Genomic DNA, 9693 nt, shown 5'->3' on the forward strand with positions numbered 1-9693 from the left:
AGCTATCTGGTCAGGTGCATCCAGTCAGCTCTAGCTTCTGTCCTTGGCTCCTCCCCCATGACCCCTCTGTTCCCTCCCTCACCTGTTAGAGTCACAAAAGGTCAAGCACTAGGCACTTCGTTGCACAGCTGGGTGTTTTTCACTGGATCTATTCTTAGATCGCTTCGCCCTGGAGAGAAATCCCCCATTCGTTTCCCAGCCACGTCGTCTCCTGGTGAACTGAAGTTTCATCGGCTTCGCTCCCGGCTGGTGGGTATGGAGGTTGCTAACAGTCCTGCTTGTTCCCGGCCGTGGGTACGCTGCTGTGCGCTGTGTGTTTTCCAGTGCGTCCCTGGCACAGGCTCCTAAAGGTGGACTCGTGGGTTCAAAGGGGCGATGCTTACGACCTCTCATCAGCTGCCCAAAGGGCCTCCTTAGAGGGGCCGCACCGTCCCCACCCCCACGGTGGTGGGTGAGAGCGCCCACTTCCCGTGAGTTGCCAAACGTGTGGCTCTGTGCTGGTTGGACTGACGAGACACGGGCTCTTAGCGCGTTTCGGTGAGTGGTTCTCTTTCATGAGGTCCGCCGCACAGCTTTTCCCGGGGGAGTCATTTGCGTTTCTTCCCAATGAACTGTCTCCCCACCCCCCCGCCCGCGGCGCCATCAGGCGCCCTGTTCTTTTCAGGAAAGACGCGCGTTTCGAGTCCCCTTTCCCTTCCACCACCGGTGACCGTGAGGACACGGCGGAACCCAGAGATTAACGCAGCCTACCGACACAGAATCGTTACGTTGACACAGTGCCGTTTTTCTTCCAAGGGTTCCCGCCAAGTGGAGATTCTGCACCTGTCAATTCGACCTCGTCACAGATATGTCACGGTGTCAGGGCCCCCAGCCAGGGACCACCAGGGCCCACGGCTGTGTGTGAACAAGTTGTTCCGTCACTGATGCGGTGGGGAAGCACATGTGCCGCTGGGAGCCGTGGGCATTGCACAAACAGGGCACTAGATGTTGGGGACCGTCCTGCCTGGTATCAGAAGCTGTAACCCCCGCCTAGGCTAAGGCTAAGGGAACGCCCTTGGAACCGTAAGCCAGCAAGGAGACAAAAGCTTATCTCCCTGGCAGGAACGCTGCTTCTGCCGCTTCATTCATAACTGAACCCCAAAGCTTGGTCCGTTAGCCAAAGACGGGTAAGATTCCCCAAGGGGGGAACGACCTAAGACAGGCACGATCACTTTGGGAGGCCCCCAAGAAAGGACTTTGGGGGCTACAGCAAAAGGGGATGATGGACCCTCGCTCCTCAGCTTTGACATAGCCTGAGTCCTCATTGTCTGGGAGAAAATCTCCTTATCTCTTGGTTGCCTTAGTTCCCTTGCTCCACCTAAGCCTGAAACAATGACAGGGTGGTGCAGCTGTGTGCTGAAAAGGGCAGGTTCCCCGGGTGATCAGGCCTAAGAAAGAATTTGTAAAATCCTGTGAAACCTTCTTTGTTTAGAATGCTCTCAATTGAATGATAAGGGTTCAAGGAAGAAGTAAGTTTCTTCCTTAAAGTTTTTTACAGCTCTTAGACCCTGACTCAGAACAGGCCCTCAGACTTCCTTGTTACCTGTTGTTTGATCCTTACTTCCTAGCGATGAGTAATGAGCTTTACCTGAATTTGTATTCGAACGAAACCAAGAAAAAGCCTCTCCGGAGGGGGAATGGGGCGCTCTCCCCACCAGGGAGGGTGGCCAAGGCACCCCCCACGTGAGGAGTGGCCCTGCTGTTCCTATTCCCCCACAGGACCTGGTTGTCTCTGTGTATGTTTTTAGCGTGTTTTGATGAGCATCCGCAGCCGAGATGGATACTGCAGGCCGGTATCCTCAACAGCTAGAGAGGGCTATTACAGGACTCGACTCTGGCTGGGCGACCGTGGGGTGGGGCTGGGAGAGCAGAGCTGTGATGGGGATTGGATGTGTTGGGAGGCGGTGGCAACTCTGTGACCGTGCGTCTCGGTCGACCTCTCCTGCAGAAGGAAGACCAGACCCAGGCTGAACTCCAGTTGGTGAGGGGGCCCAGCTGCTCCTGCCAGCCAGGAGCGGGGACGTCTGGGGTTTGGTGGCCTGGGCCAGGTGCATGCCCTGTCTGTGCCCAGACATGAACACAGGTGGCCTCGTTCTTTCAGTGACCTGCCAAGGTCACGGTGTAGCCCTGTCCGATGTGGCATTTTGTGAGCCTGTCTGTGTTCCCCAAGAGAACCCTGAAGCCCGCCCGGCCAGCTCACGGCAGCACCGGTGCCCGGGTGACCGTGTCAGCCCAGCTCCTGGGTGCTCAGCGGACACCAGGAGCAGAGTCCCAGGCCCCGTTGCTGCAGGGACCGGTGACCTGTCTGTACTGCTGAGTGACTGCCGCTCTGAGGAGTTGGAAATAGCCCTGCTGAGGGATTTATTTCACCGAACTCCGTGTGGCATCTCACCACAAGGGCATCCACCCGAGAGGCGCTCAGGGTCCAGCACCGAGGTCTTCTGTCCTCCTGCTCAGCCCCCCACTCCCCGCGGGCCTCGCCAGAAACGATGTAACGGGGCGAGGGGTGCGGCTCAGGCAGAGGGAGGGCAGGTGACGGGAGAGGGTTGGCCTCCCCGGGGTGAGGGGGGTGGGGCTCGGCTCCAGGGCTGGAAGTTGGGAGGCTGAGTTCCCCCCTCCCCCACCTTTCCCCCGGTTTTCCTAACACCCCACTTCTCCGCAATCCCCTCGTCGTAAACGGGACTTACGAAAGTGGGTGGCTGCGGATACACGTGAATGAATGAGGACCAGGCGCGCAGGGGCTGCACCGCATTGGCTGTCGGGGACCTGGGAACAGCAAATCGGGAAGCCGTGTGGGCGGAGTCTACAGCGGGGGGTGTGGCCGCCGTGCTTCCTGAGTGCGGTTTGGCGGCGTTAGAAGTTTCCATGCCGCCCCTGAGTCTCTCCAACATCTCAAGACAAAAATGGTTCACGCTTCGGGTTTTAAAAATGACACGCCGAACCTAAAGAGAATACGTTGTTAGGTAATTCGCAATAGCATTATGTATCCGAATGTGGAAAGCTGTATCACTTTTCTGAAGTTCACTTTCAGAATTGAGAATTCTTTCACTTGCAAGAATTATTTCCCCTTCGGTTGTGATAATGACTCAATGTGGTAATGTCGTACCCAATAAGTCGTTGTGAGATATAATTATTAATCTGAATCACCTGCTTTAATACAAATATTTTGTGTAGTCCTGGCCGGGGAGGCTCAGTGGGCTGGGCATGGTCCCGCAGAGCGAAAGGTCGCCGGTTTGGTTCCGGGTCAGGGCACGTGCCTGGGTGGCAGGTTCAGCCCCACATTGGGGTTTGTACAAAAGGCAACCGATCAGTGTTTCTTTCTCTGCCCCTCCCCTCCTTCCTCTTTTTCTAAAACAAACAAACAAACAAACAAATCTTTAAAAAATATTCTGTGTACCTCTAAAAATTAATATTGCCATATTTTCCCTTCATAAGGTGATTTTAAGTTACAATGCGAAGGTCATGGTTCGTCTGTTTTGCCTGGACGCTGAAAGTTAAAAATAAGTAGGGCACGGGGGTCGGGGGGGATGTTTGGGACCACAGGGAAGCCGCAAGCTGCCCCGGTCCTTGCAAAGGAAGCTGCACCCTGCCCAGCTGCGCGCAGGCGCCCTGTGCGGTGTGGCAGTCACTCTCGGACCGGACTACCCTGAGCACGGTTGACTGCCTGCTGTAGCCCGTGTCTGAAGGAAGGGCCCGCCCATCGGTGCAAGCTCGCAGCTCAGAGGTGGTCCTTCTGCCCTAGAGGAGCTCCAGGGTCAGCGGAGCCTCCGGCCGGGGGAGGGGCCCGGCGTCCGTGCGCACTCACTGAAGCAGACAGCGCCCCCGGCTCCCGCCGAGCTGCTCGCAGCCTCCCAGGCCCTGCGCGCAGGAGCAGACTTGCGCCGGGCAGGGACAGAGGCCACCTTGCCAGGGAGAGGGAGGAAGCCATGGACGCTCGGAACTTGGTCGACTGGATCCAGCCTTTTCCGCTGGAGAAACGACTCAAACCAACCCACCTCCCCTCTCCGAGCCTGCCCCTCCTTCCGAGCCCTCTCCCTGGCACCGTGTTTGCCGTGAGTTCCCGGGACGCACCGCGCAGACCCAACACAACCAGGATTAGAGGAAGCCCTTTATGCCTTCCATTGAGTGCTGCCCGCGAAGAACCTACCGACGACGTTTTCTGCCACTCGTGTCTGGACTAGACAACCCCACGCCCTTAACGGAAGTACTGCCCGTGTGGCGGTCGTGTTCATGTTAATTGGCCGCTCACGTTCTGTGTGTGGCTGACCGTGGCCAATCTCTGCCACCGGGAATGACGTAGAAGTGGACAACGTTTTGGATAGCTTGTTTGGAAACTGCGGAAGGCTCTGAGCACTTCTTCTGCACAGGGGCGTGGCCCCTGAGGGAGGAAAGTGTGTCCCTTCACTCGGGCACACTACAGCCACATTCCCGGCGGAGCCACCCCCTGTTGGCTCCAGGCACACGGGTCAGGCAGCTTCTGCAGGGACAGGGAGCCCCCGAAATCCGTCATTGTTAGAAGGTCCCTCGCACAGCGAGCATGAGCATGCTGTTCCCGTGGTGACACACGCTTCCCAGTCATCTCACTGCCGTTGCCGTTAAGGCTCCGTTACAGCGGTGGCTGCTCCCGACCCCTGTTACCTGGCTATCACCACCGCGAGGTGCAGGAGTGGGCCTTGTCCGTCCACGTGCTGGGTGCATCGGTCTGGGCTTCTTCTGGCCGTGCCTTTTAAATGTTTACATGGGGAGAGGGTGGCACAGAGCTGGCCATGGACCTGAGGTCCCAGCTGCTGACCCCATTCATCCCACCCGAGCCGTGGGGGAGGCGGTCCCACGGGCGGCTGAGTGCCCCATGATGAACCACCGCCCCTTCAAGCCACACCCAGACCTCTCCTCTACCGCCTTGCGCTGCAGGATGAGCTAGCTTTTTCTGTGTCCCCGGTTTTTAAAAGGTTTCTTCTTTTATATTCTTACACTTCAGCTACTTTGGCTGCTGGTGGGTCGTGTGCTCTTTTTCCCCAGATGCCTCTGTTGTTGTCTTTCTGCTCAGCAACCTGGTCACACCCATCCACTCATGATGCAATCAGGGCTGCTACGCTGTGGCTCCGTGCCCCGCACGTCCACGGGAAGTGACGCAGCGCCGGCCTCCTGGGGTTTACGTTCGAGCAGGAGAAGTGGCATGCAAAGAGCGGCGAGCACCTCATTTCAGGAGGTGACGGGGCTGGGGGAAAACCAGCCAGGACGGGGACAGAGAGCCAGAGAGGCGGCAGGGAGGGCCCGTCTCTGTAAGGGTCCGAGAGGCCTGCCCATTCCAGCAGGCAATGAAGGGGCCGCCCGGTGGAGGGGGGGCGGGGCAGAGGGGACAGCAGGCCTTCCCGCCGGGGCCCTGCCCGGAGGTGAGGGGTCACACCGAGGAGGCTCGCCCTGCAGGGCGCAGCCGCAGTGCCGCACCTCCCTCCCTGCTGAGAAGAGGGTCTGGCCCAGCCAGTAAGGGGATTCGGGGCCACAGGATGCTGATGCATGAAACCTCCTTCCTCCATGTTTTTATATAAATCATCGAGATATTTCCAGCACAAGTAGCTTCTGATGGAGGAAGCCCTTGAACTCCCCAGAAGGTGGCTTTGCTTTCCCACGGTGTTTCACACGTGGCGACAAAGTCTTTCAAAGCCTTCTTTTATGAGCTCTGCTGAAGACTTACCCTCTGTTTGCAGAAAGCACCCAGGACAGATGGCTAATACAGCAGACACTGCTTAGAGCAAAGTCTTGACTTACGGCTGAAATTAGCTGGCGTGTTTGGTGGTGCTCAGTGTAGCCACCCGGGGGGGCAGGAATGAGAAAAATGTCATGATCCCATAAAACGCCCGCAGTGACCGAAGCATTCATTTCCCAAATAACAGGTTCCTTGTGTTTTGCACAGAGATCGCTCTGTCAGAACAGCCAGGGCCTGCGATACAAACAGGAACAATCTTTCCAGGTATTGTGGGGGGCGGGGGGAATCTAATTCTGTAACACTTGGTGGAGCGAGAGGCTGGAGATCAAGATGGAAGGGAGCAGTGCATGGGCAGAGAAAATACCTCTGGCTCTCCTTTTTACCTTTCATTTTTAACCCTTAAAAATGTAAACACTTAACATGGGAGGAGAATGTATTCAAGTCCATTTAAAAGCACGGTAGAACATGGGAGAGGTTACTGAATGGTGGAAGCTGAATTTCACTTTGTTTTTTTTTCTAAGGAATTCAGCCAAACATTGTCACTGAGAAAAAAATTAAATGAATATATAGAAGGCAATTCTTCCTCGACATAGGGAAAATCTGAAGTTATTCTTTTAAAGATTTTATTTATTTATTTTTAGAGAGGGAAGGGAGGGAGAAAGAGAGAGAGAGAGAAACATCCATGTGCGGTTGCTGGGGGTCGTGGCCTGCAACCCAGACACGTGCCCTGACTGGGAATCGAACCTGCAACACTTTGGTTCGCAGGCCACGCTCAATCCACTGAGCTATGCCAGCCAGGGCTTGAAGTTATTTTTAAAGAAAATAGCATTTCGATACGATCTCAGTTATCTGTTGCTGTGTAACAAATCCCCCCGGACTTAACGGATTTAAGTGACAAGTGTGTATCATCTCACAGTTTCTGTAGCCGAGGAGCGTGGTGCTACTCAGCGGCTCACCCGTCTCCCGCTGTGTTTCCCACCCGGCCGGGGTCCCGCCATCACCGGGCTGCGGTTTCATCCAAGGCTGGCCCGGGGGAGGGTGACTTTCAAGCTCACGGGCATGGGTGCTGGCGGGATTCACTTTCTGGCTGGCTCCCGGCCAGACGCAGTCCTCGGGTCCCTGCCACATGGCCCTCTCTGCAGGACAGCCCACAGCGCGGTGACGGGTGTCCCTCCGAGTGAGGGTGAGCACCCGAGAGGCGCCGCGGCTGGGAGGCTCAGCTGGTCGGAGCGTCATCCTGCACACCAGAGGCTGCGGGTTGGCTGCCTGGTTGGGGTGCGTGCGGGACGCAACTGACGAATGTCACCCCCCCACATCGGTGTCCCCCCACTTCCCGTCCTCTGTCTTAACGCCAATAAACATATCCTCGGGTGGGGATTAAAAACATAAAATAGAAAACGAGAGGGTGTGGACGCCGGAAGCCACAATCTCTTCACATCTGAACCTCAGAAGCGAGGCCCTAACCTCCCGCTGTTCCGTGTTCACCAGAACCTTCCAGATCCTGGTCCATGTTGTCTAACAACATGGCGAAGTTTGCAGTGAGCTCGTATCACTTTGCCGAATGCCCGAAAGGATGTTCTGGGCAAAAGCATGTTTTTGACAGGTAAGAGAGAGGGAAGGAGAGAGGCTGGGTCTTGGAGGGATTCGGGGCTGAGCGCTGGATGTCCTGGCCCTTTGAATACTTCTCTATAAAGGGTCGCTTCAAACAGCAAAGTGCCGTTCTGCAGCCGGCCCTTTGCCAGGCGCCGCGGGGCCGAGCACTGGCCTGGGCTGGTCAGCAGAGACCCCTGTGTGCGTTCCCCCCACCCGCACCCCCCACGCTCCGCTCTGGCTGTCCTCACGAGAGGACGTGACCCAGGAGCGCAGGCAGACGTTTTGAATTTCAGATTACACGCTCGGGTCCTCTGGCAAAGTCACGCGGCCTAATCTCCCGAGAGTTATTTCTGTCGTTCCCCGCCTCGGTCACTTTGGTTCTTCCACCCCTTCCCCTCCGATGGCAGCTGAGTTCCAGGGGAGGGTGGGGTGGGCGTGCGTTTTCCTAGTGATTAGGGAGCAGCGTGTCTGTCCTTGACCTGATGTGTCTGCACTTGCATTCCCAACGGGACGCGTTCACTGCTCTGATGTGCCCCCGGGGACGGTGCGGGGCGGGGGGGGGCACCAGTGTCCCTTGCCGAGGCTCCTTCAGGACCAGGTCACCCGGTGGGACAGAGGCCACAGGAGACCCCTCCTGCCGCTCTTGAACCGCCCACGCTCAGGACAGCCTGGAGTCCCACGGTCCCAGAGTTCCTGTGGACACGGGGCAGGGTCTGCCCGGCTGTGGTGAGTGCATGAGACGGTGTGTGTGTGTGGACACGGTGTGAGAGCGTGTAGCTGAGAGTGTGATGTAGGTGTGAGTGACACTGGTCACCGTCAAAGGGCACTTCCCTGCCACACACGCCGGAGTCACCAGGTCTCCACTCCTGACTGGAGTCGGACACAGATAAGTGGGGGCAGACTAGGAGGAGTTCTGGGAATGTTAACAGTTCCAGGGTAAACAGGGGGACTTGGGAGCAGCCCCTCCGGGCAGACAGAAGCCAGAGACCCCGAACGGGGCTGTCTCTCCCCTGTGCGTGTGGGCGTGTGGTGGCAGGAACACCACTGAGACAGAAGGGGCGGTCTGGGTGGACGGCCCCTGGTGCTCCCAGGCCTTCCTGCGCTTTGGTGGAGGCCCCTGACCTCCGCCTGCAGGCCCCACACCATGACCTTGCCCTTGACTGAGGGCTTGGCAGTGCGGGGCAGGCTAGGAGCCTCCTGACCCAGCCCGGGGCCTGCAAACTCCTCCCTGTTCTTCAGGCTGCAACCGTCTGAGAGGCCTGGGGCTTGGAGCACCCCGTTCCTCATTGTGCACGAGACGTGACCACTCAGACTCCCAAGGACAGTGTCACATCCACGGGGTCACCTGACTGCCACCGCCAGAGTCCGAACGTGGATTCCGGAGGAAGAATGAAACAACGCACTTATGCCCACAGCGCCGCGTTCAGCACTGTAACCTTCCCGCCACGTCAGACAGCCACAGCGCATCTTCGCGGCAGACACCAGCTCACCCAGGGGGCCGACGCAGCGCTCCAGTCCTGCGGCGGGATGGGTGGGCGGGGCTCTTGGTTAGGACTGGAACTCACCCCCCCCCCCCCCCCCCCGCAGCTGCAGCCAGACAGGGGCGGCAACCTGCCTGCCCCCCCGCTGGAGGTGGAGCTGGGACCCGCCTGGGAGGGGCCGATTGAACACCTGCACTCCCCACCCGAGCTCCGCCCGCAAGAGGCCACCTGCTCTGCGGCCCTCTTCCACCACCCCCTGTACCCTCTCCCCTCCCCCCTGCGGGATCTGGGCCTTGCGAAGGTGGGGGCGTGAGCACAGCAGGCAATGAATAATTTTGGCTTCGAACAAATAATTACACAGAATTAAATAATGCGAGAGATTAAGTATAACATGCAAGTGGTTTGATGTTGAGGTGCAAAGTGGTTTTTTTTTTTTTTTAAATGCACAGTCTGTAAGAACCTGGCATTTGTAAAGATAATAAATGGCTCAGTTGCAAAGAATGCAAATTCCTGACCGGCCGCAGACAGCGGTACACTTCTGACAAATCACATTTGCTCCAACAACAGTGGTTTGGTGTTATGAATTATTTCATTTCTCCTTCAACATGGAAAATAATTCAGATCTCATCTTTGAAAATGTCAAGTGTGGTATTGAACTGTTTCCTTGGCTTCTCTGCTGGCGGGAACCGGCCCCGCCGACTGCACGCTCCCTGGGGGATCCACCCCACGGTGGCCAGGATGCTCACCAGCCTTCAAAACAACCTCCGCACCGCTTCTGGGAGGTCACGAAGAGATGCAACAGCAGCAGAGCAAGAGGTCTCCTGGGCCCCGCGTCCGGGTATTTGGAAGCTCCGGTCGGTTATTTATTGAGTG

The sequence above is a fragment of the Phyllostomus hastatus genome, unplaced genomic scaffold (genome assembly GCF_019186645.2).
Source record: "Phyllostomus hastatus isolate PE091 unplaced genomic scaffold, TTU_PhHast_1.1 phas_contig_40, whole genome shotgun sequence".
NCBI lineage: Eukaryota > Metazoa > Chordata > Mammalia > Chiroptera > Phyllostomidae > Phyllostomus > Phyllostomus hastatus.